This window comes from Anas platyrhynchos, chromosome 6, assembly GCF_047663525.1.
Source record: "Anas platyrhynchos isolate ZD024472 breed Pekin duck chromosome 6, IASCAAS_PekinDuck_T2T, whole genome shotgun sequence".
Classification (NCBI taxonomy): Eukaryota; Metazoa; Chordata; class Aves; order Anseriformes; family Anatidae; genus Anas; species Anas platyrhynchos.
This window is the reverse complement of record NC_092592.1, coordinates 38049854-38066156: the sequence shown is the minus strand read 5'-3', so window position 1 is coordinate 38066156 and position 16303 is coordinate 38049854.

Sequence of the window (16303 nt, the reverse complement as noted above, 5' to 3'; positions counted from 1 at the left end):
GAGATTTTGCCACCAAGGAAAGAGCTCGGGCACGTGCCAGCCTGCCAGGGAAGAAGGACTTGAAGGGCTGTGCTTCATGCACTTCGCTTTCTTTTATATCTCCAGTGAAAAAACTGAAGGCTCCAGCTATTTCATCCACCCCTTTCAAACTGAGAGTGTGAACAGGGCTCATCTTCCCTCTGGCTTCCTCGTTCCCCCAGCTCTGTAAGTAACGTGCCACTTAAATGTGTGCGATGCCCTTGATGATGAGTTCCTGCAGTGCCTCGGCTGCACCGCTTCCCAGCATGGCTGTGGAGGAGCAGTGGGTGTCCCCACCATCCCTCCAGGCATCCCCAGACCCCCAGTAACACAGGCACTGGAGCCAACTGGATTTGCACTCACCAAGGATCAGGCCCCCAGCATGCACTCCATGAGTAAATTCCTACCTGGAGGCACCGGCATCTTTAGTCCTGACACCACAGGATCATTACCTACCTGTAGCAGCTTAATTTACGTGCTCCCCAACACCTTTAAGATGCTTTATAACCCTGAAAGTCCCCTGACAACAAATATTTTTTACTAGCATATGCCAGCAAGAAAACTGTGCTGTGTGGCCATACCAATTAAGACCGAACATTTCATGCATCCGCGGCATTTTTTTATTGAGGTACTGTCTATCTTTTTAACTAGGTTTGTTTTTATTGAAGCAAAAACCTGCCCTTTCAGATGAGCCGGCTGGTCTATCAGAGCTGACATTTAGTGGAAAACAAAGCAGAGGCATGAGAAGGTTACGAGAACTGGCACATGCTTTAGCCCAGATTAGCCCATAACAGAGCTAGTCTCGTCTAGTTTAACTTCCAAAAAAATCCTTCTGTCAGGAAATTTTGTCCTGCTTGCAAGCAGAGCGGGAGGCCAGAGCAGCGCTGTTACTCGACAGCTGCAGAAAATGCGGGTTTGGGATTTATTCTGTCACATCCACCCCAGAACTGACAACGCAGGCCAGGGCTGGCTGCACGCACAAGCTCGGTGGCTGAATCTGCCGCGGGTTCACATTTTTGCACCGAGGTGCTTTGTGCGGGACTTGATGCCAGGCACTGTCCCCTCTCAGGGACCAAGCGTGGTCCCTGCTGTTGTCCCCGCTGTCCTCTACCTCCACCATCCCACCATCCCGAAGCTGAGCTGCTTTCTTGCCATCGTGCCCAAGCCAGTGCCTTTTTGCTGGATGATCTCTGATCCCAGCAGGATTCGAGCTCACATGGCTGGTGCGAGCTGAGCACCTCAAGGCTGTCCCTAAGCTCTGGCACCGTGCAGCATTGCTGCTTACAGGTGACAGAAAATTTGGCCATGAAGCCACCATCCTCTCCAAGCAGCTGCTGAGCAGTTGGTGTTGGCAGGAACCTCCAGCTTTCTTAAATGTGGGCCTGCAGATGTCGGGGATTGAGGCAGAAGGGCCTGGTCTGCTCAGACGGGGAGCACAGGCACCAATCAGACTGGCCCAGGGATGACTTTTAGGAAAATGTGCTTCTATAAACTTAAAGTGCAAGTGTGTTTGTTTTTCATCCAATTGTCATTATTTGCCGGTCAATTTTAGTAGCTGAGATATTTAAGCTAAATGTTTGGAAGAAAGGCTTTCCCTCTGCAGCTCAGTGCCTTTATCTCCCTATTCATAGACCCAACTCAAAATTCTTTACTCTTAACATCATCATCTGTTGTCATAGAAACTATTGCAATACATAAGTACTCTAAATGACTGCAACTTCATTGAATGGCAAGGGATCAAGATGGACTGTGATGGGGGAACACTTTAAACAGGTATATCAATCGACCACAATTGATGGCGAGAAGAAGTATTCAGTCTCTCAACAATGCAGCATGTACAACATTCATTTTTATGCTAACAAAATAATAGAAATGTGTTTATTGAGCCTTTTGTTTATTCGGTTCACTCTTTGCGATGAGATATGCAAGCTAGGAGGCCCCTTGTTTTCTTCAAACAGAAGTGTGTAGTCCAGTCCTGAAGCAGTTCTGCAGGGTTTTCTTGGTGGAATTTCTAAGGGAAAGGTGGGTTTTACAGCCCTTATTTCTTAAGTTTATGTTTATTTACACCTTACTAACAAATAAATAATTCAAAAGGTTGGCTACCCGTGATGGAGAAGGCTAGCACCACGCATCGCCTCTTTAGCAATAATACACAAATATTATCTTCAAACTTGTGGAACTATATTCACCAAAACCTGTTATGTTCTGATGCTGCAGCAGCTTACACACTTCCAGCAAGTCTGTAGTCCTTTAAGTCCCATACGTCTCTCTGAAGCATGTACTGTTCCCAAGAAGCAGAACAGAAGGTCAGTTACAAGTTACCGTGTTTTTTTTTTTTTTCCTTGCTATAGCTGCAAAATGCCAGAAGAGCTTCAATTTGAAGCCTGAAGAAACTGTTATTCCTGCATCATCTCAGTGGAATGCAAAGCTCAGACAGGTCCTTAGGATGTGTAAATGTCACAGAGATTCAGTTTTGCAGAGAAGTCATTGACACTCCAGTGACAGCGCAGCAGTATTTTGCTTCTGGTTCAGTACAAATTACAGACAACTTGACATTAGAGACCTTAGAATGCAAAAGCAGGCTGAAATCCTACATGATCAACTGACTTCCCCTATTTACAAAAACACAGCTTTCATTTATACATCTCTTCAGGGACAAATTGATGGAATGGAAAGGGAATGGGGAGCAGGCCAGGGAAGTTTCTGATTCGCATGGTACTGCCTGCTCCACGCTGAAACCTCTGAAATACGGCTGCGATTCTCCCTCTCAGGATGCTGCATGGAAACATTACTGGCACATTGTGAGAGCCCTGACGTTCAGCCTTTACTCTCTGAATCCCCCTGCATTAAGCACAGAGGGTCAAACCATTCAAATAAGAAAAGATCTCCGCAGCATTTCCAGTCCTTGTTCGTGTTGTTTATTTCAGATAATTGCCTGAGTTCATGTATGCCGTCTGGTGACTTTGCAGTTATCCTCTTATCTGTATTTTAACACGTGATAAAAGCCTGGTGACCGTTCTGTTGAGATGGTAGAAGGCAGCTGGATTCTGCATTTTAAAGAGGTCGTTTGCTGAAAATAAGACAAGAGAGATCTTTGTTCATCCAGGAGCTACTACAGGCCAAGGGGAAAAATAATAGTTTGGGCCCTATAGACAAATTAAAGAGCACGATACAGGTTTCTGTGTGCGTGTTGTGCCAAGACATTGTTGAGACTTGGGTAAATGGCAAAAGGACTGCAGCAAAGGCTTTAACTGCCTGAGAAGTGAGGCTGTGATGACTTACTCCCAGCTGAATCTCATGGAGATCAAGAGATTGTTCAAACATCACATTCAACAGCTCAGAAGAAAAGGGGTTAATAAGAAAAAATACGTGCCAGAACAAATAGCATGTGCTCTTGCCCCAAACAGTGGCTCCATGACCTCAATTCCTACTGGCAAATGAAGACCAAATCAAAAATGCAGGACCATTTTAGATTCCCTACAGTTTGCTTTATTTAGCTCAGCCTGCTCCTGCTTGCTGCCTGCAAACAGAGTGACCCCATACCTTGGTCGGAATAAAACCAAACAGCTCAAGAGGATGCTGTGTGCCTTGAGAGAGGGCACAGCAATTCCTTTGCCTGTCCCTGATCCTCAGTGGGACGGTTGGGGCACCCACCATGGTGGCCAGCTTTTGGGCATGGGATGACTTCGGATGCTTGGTTCCTGTGTTATGGGGCCACCAGAGTGGGGCAGGAACCCAGGTGGCCCCAAACTCCTAGCTAGTGACACCACTGCATGAGGAAAAGTCACTGCAAGTCGCGGTGCCAGCCGAGCAAGGCTTTGGGGCTCCGGGCCAATCAGAAGGCAGGGTTTATATTGCCTAATTAATTCAACTGTCATGAAATTAGACTATCATGTACTTTGATATCTGTCTGTTTTCTCAGGTGCAGTTATATTTGAAGAGACCCCACGCCTGTTTAGCTGTGATCCCTTTTGGAAATAATTGGTGCAGTTTTGATTGATAATGTGTATTCCTCTTTAAAAGAAAACACACTATTTTTCATAATCAGAGGCTGAATGCATAATGAGTGCTCTGGTGCTGCCTTTAGCATCAGGTCTGTCAAACTGCACAGTTATTTCCATATTGATGCAAACTAAGATATTACACTCCCTCATTACATTGACATGGCACATCTTTCAACAGTCAGCTTCCAATCATACGTTCCTTGCAAACAAAATTACCTTCATTTTCTCTTTTGCTACAGAAGGAACTAGCAGTGGAAATGTGCCCTAACAAGCTAATCAACTAATTTTTAGAATATGTTTGAACCATTTAATATTCTAAAAGAAAACAAGAAAAAGTTGCTAATGGGTATGCTGGCATAAACAGAAATAAATAGACAACTGGTTGACTGAACATTAGCATACTTAAGTTTTATCGAAGTCACAGTGGAATTCATTTTGCAAGTCAAAAAAGCAAGATCTATTTGTATCCATAAGCCAAACAACCTCATTTACTCTGTACATTCTTGAGCAGATAACCTTGGTTATGAAGGTAGGAGAAAAAGAGGAAACTATCCTTTTATGAGCCAAATACTTCAGGCGATAAATTGATTTTAGTGGGACCAGCGTGTAGGGCTACTGTTAATAGTTGGTGTGATGATAATGGCACTGCTGTGAGGAGAGGGGAGTTACTGGTTGTGGGCTGCCCTTCTGTGGGTTGGCAGGGACTGAGGGTGGCCCCGGAGCAACATCGAGGGATGGGGAGAGGGGAGAGGCAGCCGCGCATCGCTGGCTCCTACCTCCTCTCCCGAGCAGGAGGGGGGCAACCAACAGCAGTGAGAAGAGCTTTGTTTGGAAAGATCCAGTTCAATGAAAGGGGAAGGCTGGAAGAGACCACACCAGAAGAATGTTGACCAGAGAAAGCATGGCCAAAGTGGCAAACCCCATGCAGGGAAGTCACCTGCAGGGGCTGAGGCCATGAGCTGCATCACCAGCCCATGGGCAGAACCCTGGAAGCTTTGCAAGGATCCTCCAGTTCTTTCAGGACTCACATAATGTGTTCTTTCTTAACTCTGCAGAGGAACTACAAACCATGTTGGAAGATCATTCTGCCCCGCACTGCAGGGTTTGTTTTCAAAACGAAGTTTGGTTTCATTTCCTAGCAAGATATAACTCTGCATTTGCTATGTTTGTAGTTTTGCTTTGGAAAATTCATGGCAAAGCAAACTCTTGTGCTGATCCTGTATTTAGCCAAACCCTCAACGTCTCCTCTGGGTCAGAGTGGGGAACAATGACAGTCCTTCCCCGTGTTGTGTGATTGCAAAGCCCCCAACTGACAAGGGCCCTGGTGGCCACTGAGGCTGCTGTGCCTGCAGCCACCTTCTCCTTGGGCAAGATGGGAAGCAGCAGAGCCATCCTCAGGTGAAGCAGGGACTCGCCTGATGCAGCTGTGTCCCGTGTGTGCATAACAGCTCCAGACAGAGCACAGATATGTCTTCATGACAGCTTGCCCCTTCTGATACATGCACACTGTGTAGAACATGAAGGGCTCGGCATTCAGCCTGGTCTGAACCAAGAGCTGGCTTTTGCACCACCAATTACCCCAGATTTCATTAAGGCCATGTGGACCTTGAAGCTTCTGAGTTAACCCTGAATATTTAGATGGTAGCATTCCCATGAGCAGGTCACCATAAGAAATATACTGGGAGATTCACACATCTGAAACCATAACCTGTTAAAAGAACCTAGATATCCAAGCTGTGTCTGACAGTTGGGCACTACATTTTGCATTTCTTCTGCTTCACATCTGAGACTCCGACCCTAAAGACCAGCAGGTCAGAGCTGCTGCAAAACCTAACGTTGTTCTCAGCTGCATTTCCTTACACACCCAGGGGGAAATACCTTCCAAAGCTGACAGTTGCATGGGAACGCACCAGACTGTTCCCCGACGTGGGATTAAACAACATACTGTGCAGCAAGAGAAACATCTGTTTGTTCTTGAGCTGAGCAGCGACTGTCTCAGATGAGGGTCCGGAAGAGGAGAACTGCTCAAGATGAAAGCTTGCACTTCAGCTGTTGGGGGAAGGAATGCACCCATGCTCCTGCAGAATATTTCCGCTTGATCATAAAAATCAAGGCAGCGGCTATTCCAGCAAATACCCCGGCACCACTGCAGCATGACAGCCAGCAAACAAAACTGGAAACATTTCCGTCATCAAATCACATCCAACAAACCTAAAAGGAAGGCTAAGGAACAGATGTCCCAAGATCTGTGAGTGTATCTTATCCATTATGGATGTCTTTTGGTCTAGAAAACAAAAAGGAGTTTCCGAGGATGAAAGGGGCTGTAGGAAACACAAGGATGGAAGAAGCTCTCATCTAGTGCTCCAGCTCTGGCAGCCTGCATCCCACCAAGCGGAGCATGCAGATGTGGAAAGGACTGGACCATAAAAGCAGAGGTTGTAGGCAGCAAACTGCAGGAGGGGTCGGGATGCAGCCGGGGATTGGTGTGTGATTTTGGTGTCCTTGTTTCGGTGTCATGCACGCCTCTTAAGAGGTTTTGAACATGCTCCTCAGTTTGCAGATTTAGATACAGATTTTTTTTCCAAAGAAGTGTGATAACTCTCCCTGAAACCTGATTTGATTTTCTCCTTTTGCTATCTTATCTGGCATGGGGGAGGTTTAAGTCATACCAGATTAGGAAGCGTTATCCTCTCTGCTCAGCCAGAATGTCTCCGGACAGGCACACTTCCAGCTCTAAGCCTCGGGTTTTCTCTGACCGCAAGTTTAAATTTTGAAGGAACTTTTCACCCAGTCACTGGTTCAAAATGTAGAGAGTCCTAGGCCTGGTAATTTCTTTACATAAATAACAAAAATATATATCAATTATACACATAACATATATATATATTATATATATAATATAATATAATATATATATATATTATAATATATATAATAATATTATATATATTATACATATACATATAAAATATAACAAAAATATATATCAATTATACATAACTAAGTGCACTTTACAAGCTGATTTCTTTTTTTTTTTAGGGGGTTGTTTTGAAGGATTTTTGAATTCACTGAGGTTAATTTTCTCTTTACAAACAAGAGTGCAAGTTTCCCATAGAAGCTCACCCCCCGACAGGTACATTGTTCTGCCTCCAGGTCTAGTTATTTACTTGCTGACTGCACCAATGCAGAGCCCCAGAGCAGCTGCACAGATGTAGGACCACACAACTTAACCCTCCTCCTCTTCCCAGCCTGTGCTGTGTGGTGGCAGCTTGCAGACGGAGACTGGGACATGTGGTGGATATGTGCTGGGGCTGCCCTCCCTCCCCGAGGAAGCACTTCCATGAAATTACACCACGTAGAGGTTAAATAAGCAGCGGTGTGAAGGTGAAAGGTTTCATGCTTGCTGTCCATAAGTGGTACCAGCCCCTCTGTGGGCATCTGCAACCTGTCCTTCCAGCCAGGTCCTGTTCCCAAGAGCACCAAGAGCACCTGGTGATGCAGCAAGGTGAGCTTGAACTCCTGATAGCTTTCTACACACCGCTTGGAAACCTGTCAGAGCTGAGCCCAGAGCCACAAGGCATCTTCTTTCCTTCCTTCCCACATCGCCCAACAGCAGCTAGGAGGTCCTATCCAGAAAAAAAAAGGCTCTTACCAGGGTAGACTGAAGGAAACCTTTCTCTTATATTAGGTATGCAAAGCTCTGCTCCTGGCCAAAGGTCTAAACCAAGTGTTTGTGCTGCATTAAGAGAGGGTGTTTGATATTTCCCCCATTCACCACCCCTCTGTGCAGAAAATGGGGACAGCAAACGGTGCCAGCTCACAGGGATGAATCAGAATAATGGCATTAAGGGCATGAGGCACTCAGCTCTTATGGGCATGTGGCTATCCACAGCAGAAAGAGGAGACCCCAAACATATATTTCCCTCTGCCATGCGAGCCCCTGTTTCTGCTTGCAGTTCCACTGACAATACAGGGAAATGCCACTCGGGCACGGCAGCGTGCCTGTGCAGCACGGATTGCTGGAGAGTGTAACATAACAGCCAGCCGGCAGCTGATAATCTGCTTGTAAACTCCTGTTTGAAAATAAAGACAATCCCATTTTACAGTAACCAGATGTTTAACAGAATATTAGTATCTACTAATATTCAAGTGCCTCAGGCTGTTGTTTTATAAAGGTCTGAAGAGGGCTTACAAAAATGTGAAATCACGAGCAAGCATGCAGTTCAAAGGCTGCTCCAAGCTGTGAAATTTTGTGCAACGTGGGCTAGATGGCCTTTTGTTTGCGCCTGGTACGTCGGATGGGATTGACTGCAGAGCGTTCCCCTATAACTTACCTAACCAAGTTCCCCCGTGCTCAGATTTTTCCCTGTTCTTTATTATCCATAATTGGATAACTTCTCTCCAATTTTCTCCTTGGAACATTGAAGATAAGGTTTCTGTTTAATCATCCCACTTTAAGTACTTGCAATCAGACAGGATATTGCTGCTTTTAAAATAAGACAATGACATTTAATGACTTTCATTTCTTCCTATACAAAAGATTAATTTATATGCTGGAGTCATCTTTTTCATTGGGAAATTCTCTCTCCTCTTTCTGAAATGATTCAACCTGATTAACAACTTAATTCTTCTTTTATATTTCTGATTTTGTGGCTTTCACTGCAAGCCTTTGCTTGTCATCTTTTTTTTTTCCCCAGCCTGATTTAGCTTTTGTTTCTGAATTAGTCTGAAGTCAAGAAGCCAGACAGGCTGGAAGGTGTGTGAGTGCAAACACGCTGCCACAGCTGGCAGGGAGGAGGTGGGAGGCTCAGCGTGTGCTGGGGCTGCTGGTGGCAGAGAGCACCCAGGCAACTGGGAAAAGCCCTGGCCAGGCAGGCAGGGAGAGCAGAGGGCGAATGAGCCAAGAGCTGCAAGAAAAAAAATGATGGCTTAGGGTACATCTTGCCTGGCTCTTTCAAAACACTAAAATGCAGCTTATTTAACCCACCGTTTCCAAACTGTCTGCTGGTGCTGCTTAATATGCGTCTGGAGTGCTGTTGGAAAGAAAAGTTTCATCAGGATGCTGTCTTATGACCACATCATCTGGGTGCTGCTCCGAGTACTGACGTGGAGCATCTCTGCAAAGCCTCATGCTGTCTGCACGGTCACCGGTTATTCTACAGGTAATAACACGCATTGCAATCTGACATTTACCTCCAAACAGGTGAATGTTTGCCACGAGCAAGGTAGGAGCTTATTTTGTTTACTGCTAAGATACTTTAAATGTAATGCCATTATCTTTACTCTGCTGGCCATGTTTTTCTCTTTGAGCCATTTTGCTTTACTTAGTTTCTAGCTTTGGTCTCGGATATGTACTTGTTACTCGACTTTGTAGTATTTATGTGCTTGTGTATTGTGTTACACTTTTTCCTTCAGATCAGTCTGGGGTTATGCCTCTAAGCTAGGCCCTCTCCTCCAGGGATTAGGCTTTAGGCATATAGGAAAACACACTAGTGCAATCCCCACTGTAAACTTTTATTTTATTTTATTTTATTTTATTTTATTTTATTTTATTTTATTTTATTTTATTTTATTTTATTTTATTTTATTTTATTTTATTTTATTTTATTTTATTTTATTTTATTTATTTTCTGACAAAGCCCCTACTCCCACCAGATTTATCCTGATTTTTTTCTGGACTCTGAAACCAGTCTTCCTAATGGACCTAATCTATAAATGCAGTTCTCAACATCTATAAATAAAATGTTCAAGTGTTGGCATCAGCCACTGTGCCGTACAACTTTCCAACTCCCCTAATGGTTCTTTCTTTTCTTTTCCCTCTGTCTTTGTGTGAGACAAATGGGTGAGCCCAGATGCTTTCCGTTGTCCCAGTACAGCCCCTGGATGTGGATGAGTTGCTCTTCCCCTACATATAGAACAAACGTAATGAGGTTTGTGTGGGGTTTGAGCTATACCACCGTGTTTCCATGCTTGGTTTAGCTCCCCAGTCTGTTTTTCTTCCTGTCAAGACATTACCCCGCGTCGCTGTCATTGCTACCAAGTGGCACTTCGTTTGCAGTTAAGTGGCATCCTCGTTTCTGAAGATGGCACTTCGTTTTCTGCTCACGTGCTCGAAGTAACATCACCAGGGGCCTCCTCGTGCGCCCAGCTCCAGGGCTGTGGGCAGCTGGAGCTCATCTCTCGCTGCTCCCCAGTGCCCCAGACATGGTCCTGGGGGTCCTGGGGCAGGTGCACGGCCCCGAGCCCCCTGTTCAGCCTCCCAGGGGAACGTCTTCAGCCCAGCCCCGGGGCTTGCCAAAGGTGGACGTGCACTGTGGTGTGCTAAGCTAAGCAGATGCTAATGATACTTCCCGTCTGAGGGCTGTGAAGTATTGTAATGATGCTTTAACACAGCTCAGCAATCAAACACTGGAGTGTAATGAAAACAGGGATACGTGTTTACCAGACTATAAAAGCATATATAGAACAGAATGAAAATGATTCTTCACTTAAGGGCGCGCACGTGTAAATACACGTACGTGTCACTTGACTGCTCCGTGCCACTTAAACCCATCCACAAACCCCATCGCTGCAGCACGGCCGCCGCAGAGTGACAGCAACACAGCCGATGAGATTGGATCCACTTTCCAGATTAAGAGCCTGATCTTGCAAATAAACCCCAGGCTGCCGAAATCCTGCAGCCACGTGGTGCCCTCTGTGCTGATACCCACGTCCTGCTGGGGACGTGATGTCACCTGTCCCGGGGCTCTGCTCTGCACCCAAATCCATTGGGAAGGTGGAAGCACCCTGAGCTTGGGCTGCAGAGCCCGAGGAAAACACACCGAGCACCAGAGATGACAGATAACAACAAGCAAGCAGCCCCGGAGGAAAAGAAGCCTGGCTCAGGACATTTAACCCAGAGCATCGCCTCTGCTGTTGAGTTGGTTTGGCTGGCTGCAAACACGGCTTGGATGCTGCGAGCACTCCGAGCGTAGATTGTGCATGGTAATTTCCTTCAAGAAAAAAAAAAACGCCGTGAAGGGAATGAGAGTTGACATGACAGATTGTATCTGCTGTGCCTGTTGGCCCCAAAGGCAGTCGTTTGTGTTTTAAAATTCAGTAATTATGTATGTACACAAATGTTTCTAATGGGCCCCAAACAGTTAGCAGCACAGGCCGCCATCCCTGAGAGCTGCGCAGGAGGCGCGGGAAAGATTCAAATGAAATAAAGCGAGGTCCGTGGCTTCCTGGCGTGGAAAGTGAGGTCCACCTGAGTGGAGAGAAAGCTCTGGGAGAGAAACCACAGGACCAGCAACAGCCACAGGTCCCCCAGTCACAACGAAGGCCACCTTGAGATGTCTGAGGGCAATGGAAGGGCAAGCAGGGGCTTTGCAAGTCTGGTTTCACGGCGTGTACACAACAAAAGCACCCAAGCCCGTCTTCCAGAAGCATATTTGCTCACATTGGCTGGAAGTTCCCCAACTTTCATGGGTCTGCAGCCTTCTCCTGGATGTGTCCCCCTCTGAAAGGTGCTGAGGGTGCTGGACTGCCAGGCAAGAAAATGCACGCTGCTCCTCTGGCCTGCTGTGACTGCTGGCTGTGCAGGACGCCTGGGCTGGCTCTCGTACTGCTTTTCCTTCCCTCTTCAGCGGCCAATTCCTCGCCTACCATCCAGCAGAGACCCTTGACCAGGCAGAAGGGGCCATGGGGGCAGTGCCTGGTTAATGAAGCACCGCAGCACCTTTGTTTCTCTGGCTGCCTGGTGCCCTGTTCTCACTTGTACAATTATTACAAAAATCAGACAGAGTGTTGCCTTGAGATATGATTTTCATAGTGGGATAGATTTTATTATACCAGCCGTACAATACCCACCATTATCATTTTGATTATATGCTCCTCTCATTTGCACTATTGGAACATTATCTGTGGTACATTCATTATTACTTTATAAGAAACTGAAACTACATCCTTAAGATGAATTGTAAGGAAGGATTTCTATTTCCTCAGATAGATACTTTGGCTGAGAACATTAAGTGGCAAACATTATTTGTAAAAGTTTATTTTATTTTATTTACGTAAACTCTAAAAGAAAGAAATAACATAGATATTTCTAACAGACAGAAAAGCCTGCGGCTAGTTGCAACAAATGACTGCAATTTAGAATTCATGTACTATTAAGAAGTTCTGATTAAATTGTAAGTTCCTTCAAAGGAAGGAAGTGGGATAAATGAAAGGCTGGCATTGGCCCAGTGGGCTTGGATGGGCGCGCAGAGGGCGAGGGCTTAGTGGCAGCTCCCAGTCCCTGCTGCCCCTCGACCCAAGGTCTCTGAAGGTCAGGGATGTGATGGGAGAGGGCAGAAGGTCAGGGAGATATTTGCACTTAATGGTCTCTTGGTGGCGGGTTTTAAGAGGAGCTGTAATCACCTGTACAGCTGAAGAGAGTGCACCAGAGTGCTACGTGCCCATGGTGAGACCTTTTTGCGCTGGGTGCCCACCAGCAGGCACAGCCTTTGCCGTGGGGAGCTCGCTCACACCTCCTCTCCATGCTGCCTTCACCCTGCAGGAGGTCTTCTCCTCCTCCTCCAGTACATGGGAAGGAAAAGCACCAGCTGCAGAGAGCTCACCCACCTCCCCGTGCAGGTCCCTCACTGCTGCCACCACCAGTGGGACTCAGCGCTCGTGCCCAGGGAGCATCGTGCCCAGGGAGCATCGTGCCCAGGGAGCATCTCAGCCAGCCCCAGCTGAGGATGGATTGGGCCATTCAAGGAACCCGTGACAATATGAAGCCCACTGAAAATTTAAAAAAAAGGTACTCGATGGCTTCACTGGAAGAAATCACACTTTGCTCTGTAGCTAAGGGAACGTTTTCAGGTTGATTGCAAATCATAAATATTTTATGTACTGTAATTACTGGTTCTTAGGTATCATTTTCTAAATTATTATTATTTCTATTAAATGCACAGAAACTTGGGATGGAAGAGCGAGTTAATGCAGTAACACTTCATCACTGATCTGGGTTTGTACAAGGTCATAAGTGGAACTGCCTTTTATTTCTTTCCACCTACTTGTATCACAGACCACTGCAAAAAGGGGACCCAGTGCTCCCAGACTAAGCAGGACAGACACCGTGGGCTGGGTAAGGCAATGTGGCCAGCTTCTGCCTGCCTAGTGCCCAGCTCTGGCTGATATTTCCAGTCTGTAGAGAACCAAACTCATCTAGACACGAAGGGCTTTTAAATATAGCATTAGTCATCAGCTAATAGAAGCTAAAAACAAAAGTACCATAGGCCCATGTGAGTAAGGGCTGGAAGACCTGCTAGGGTTTTATGCTCACCTTTACTCCTCCCAGATGTGTCATCACTGTCTTTGGACAAAACGTGCAACCTTTCTCCTTCATCAGAGCCATCAGCTAAATGGATTGGGTAATTCCTATTTCACGGGGCTGTGCTAAGACGTGGCTAATGCTTGCAAACCACACTAAGATCTCTGATAGGACACATCCTATGAAGCAGATTCATCTGCAAGCTACAAAAAAAGTAGGAGATGCTCAGTCCAGCGGGACAGGGACACGTTGCCCCCGAGCTGAGCCTCCAGAGATGCCACCAAGGGATGAGCCACCTGGGAGTCTGGGGATCCTGGCTCCTGAGCTCCAGCAAACCCAGTCCTGACCCTCTAAGAGGCCACTTGTAGGCAGATCCCTAAACCTGAGATTTTTCCCCGTGCACCCCATGCTCACACCACAATGTCCCATTACGGGCACTTGGGGTTAGAGCCTCTGGTGGTGAGTCAAGGGGTGCAGCTGTGGCAGCCCAAGGGGAGTTTGCTGCCTCCAAGGCATTAAATGGCATTATTATGGCAGCCACTCAAAACCTGGGCATTGCAGCAGGCCAAGGACCGTGCTGGTGGTGAGGTGAGTGGATTCAGCCCCAACCCTGGCCAGGGGCTTCTGGCTGGGCCTTGCATTCCCTGCACTTTGCCGGTTTCTGGCTGACCCCTAGTGCTATCCGTGCGCACCTATCCTGCGCCGCAATTATTACTTACAAGTTGGTAAACAGAAGGAAAATATTCAAACTAATCTGGAATAAGTCAGATATACTTTTTTTCACCTCTGGGGAGATTTTCAACTATAACAATGTAGCTTTGAGCTTCTGACAGATGCTAATGAATTGTTGTTTACATGTTTGATTTACTGCCTAAACAAAGATAAGACATGCTCTTGAAAACACATTGAATGCACAATCCAAACACATCCATTAAATCTGTCACAATAAACATGACAGCTTTCTTCTAACCTAACAACTGGCATGCCTCATTTACATATTAATGAGAAAACTGGGATCAGTCTGCACAAATTGCTTCTATCTTGCAAAGGGGAAGCACTGACTGACAGTGCAGCTCTCCGTGGTGTAAATACAACAAGTAAATACCTCTGCCATCTTAATGGATTTTATTTTTATTTGCCTGTTTGGTTCCACTCTTATTGATTAGTTGTCTCTCCTGAGCTGCTGTGACAGACTTTGCAACTGCAGGGACAGGCACTGGGAGAGTTCCCAGAGCCTGCTGGGCACCTGAGATGTCGGCTGGGCTTTGGGGTTGGCAGTCCCAGGGCCACGGGAGCTGGCCAGGCTGAGGGCTGGATCTACCTGGAGCACCTTTCTGGTCATTATTGTCCTTAAAATAGGCTGTGCTGTCCTTAAAACAGATCTGGAGGATAAGCCATTCTGCAGGTGGGAAATCAAAGCACAGAGGGGAAACTCTTCACAAATCCACCGCTTCTGTCCCATTTCCAGATGGGACTCGGGAGCTCAGTCCCTAGAGCTGCTTGGGTTCTCACTTCCATGGAGGCTGTGCCAGAGTACGCTTACATCCTGCCATTAGCGTAACAGTGCCACCTAAATATAACTGAAACATGAGTTTTAGGCATAAAGGTGACCTATAAATAAGTTTTCTGTGAACCTTGGAAACTCCGAAATCACACGATGAGGGAATACGTTCCATCTAACATTTATTACGGTATACCCCGCAAACTGCAGAATACTAAAAACCCACATTGTGTATCTCTACCAATCTAAATGTTAGTTATTTGCCCTTGGCTGGATGTCCAGGCTCTCTGTGTGCCAGTGGGGAAAGCCCAAAGCCCACAAGAGCAAACCGTGCCACCAGCAGTGCCAGGCTGGGGAGCACGGCTCTGCACCGCCTGGGGAGGAGTCTCGGGAAGCCTCGTGCAGCTTTCGGACAGCCAAGGGAGATAAGATGAATTGCACCTTAAATGTCACTGACTTTCAATCAGGTTTACACTCTGAAGTGTTTAAATTACCTTCTAGAATGACACTTAGTTTTCTAAATCACTGAGCTACTTTGGGAAAATCGATTCTGAGCATGTATCGACACCGCTCTGCTCAGCTGCAGCACTCGAAGCCTCGTGCTGTGCGGGTGTGCTCGAGGAGACCCAGGCCCAGCTTCAGCAGAGGATGGATGCCCAAAGGAGCATAGGGACCCTCGAGACCAGATCTTTATACATTAGCATATCAAGGGATCATACCACTGCTGGATGTTGCATTGAACCTGATTTTTCTGCAGAGCCTTCGCAGCGGAGACACTGGAAGATGCGTGCTCCAGGTCCAAGGGAACAACACTGAGATAAAGCAGATGCAACCCTCAAATCCAGCCAAATCCTGACTAGATCAGGAAGAGTGATACAGATTTGGAATCCATTTTTTCAATAGAAGAAGCTTTCAGGCATTCAAATGCAGCACTTCTGACCATTATGGGTCCATTACGGAGACGCTGGAGAGCTATTTGCAAAATTTTGATCTGCCTCTAGTTGTACTCTTAAGACATAGCTTGGGCTTTTGATTCGGGGAAGTTTCCTGTTGTAATAGTTTGCTCTAAAAGGCGATATGAATAACACGAGGAACAATCCAAACTGTTCCAAAGGACTCGGGGGAAATTAATGCACTCCTGTGCTTTTGTTTTTGAAGTTTAATTTTTTTTTTGTCTCGCTGAACTATTTCCTCCCTACAAAATTGTGCATGCTGCTTTATTCTTCCGAGGCCCACACAACCAAAAATTTCAGGAGGCTAATTTTATCCTGAAATGTGTAGTCCTATTTCTAGATTAAAAGGGGTGTGTTCAGCTACTCTTGGAGATAGATTTCTCCTTCTCCTCTCCGAGACTCCATCTGACTCACGTCTCCAGACGTTAGTGGTCTGCCCCTGAAGTAGTCTTTCATCTGTTTATGGCTGAACAGTTTGTGTGCTACTGGGGCATGGTGTAATAACTGAATTTGTATTAAATAATTA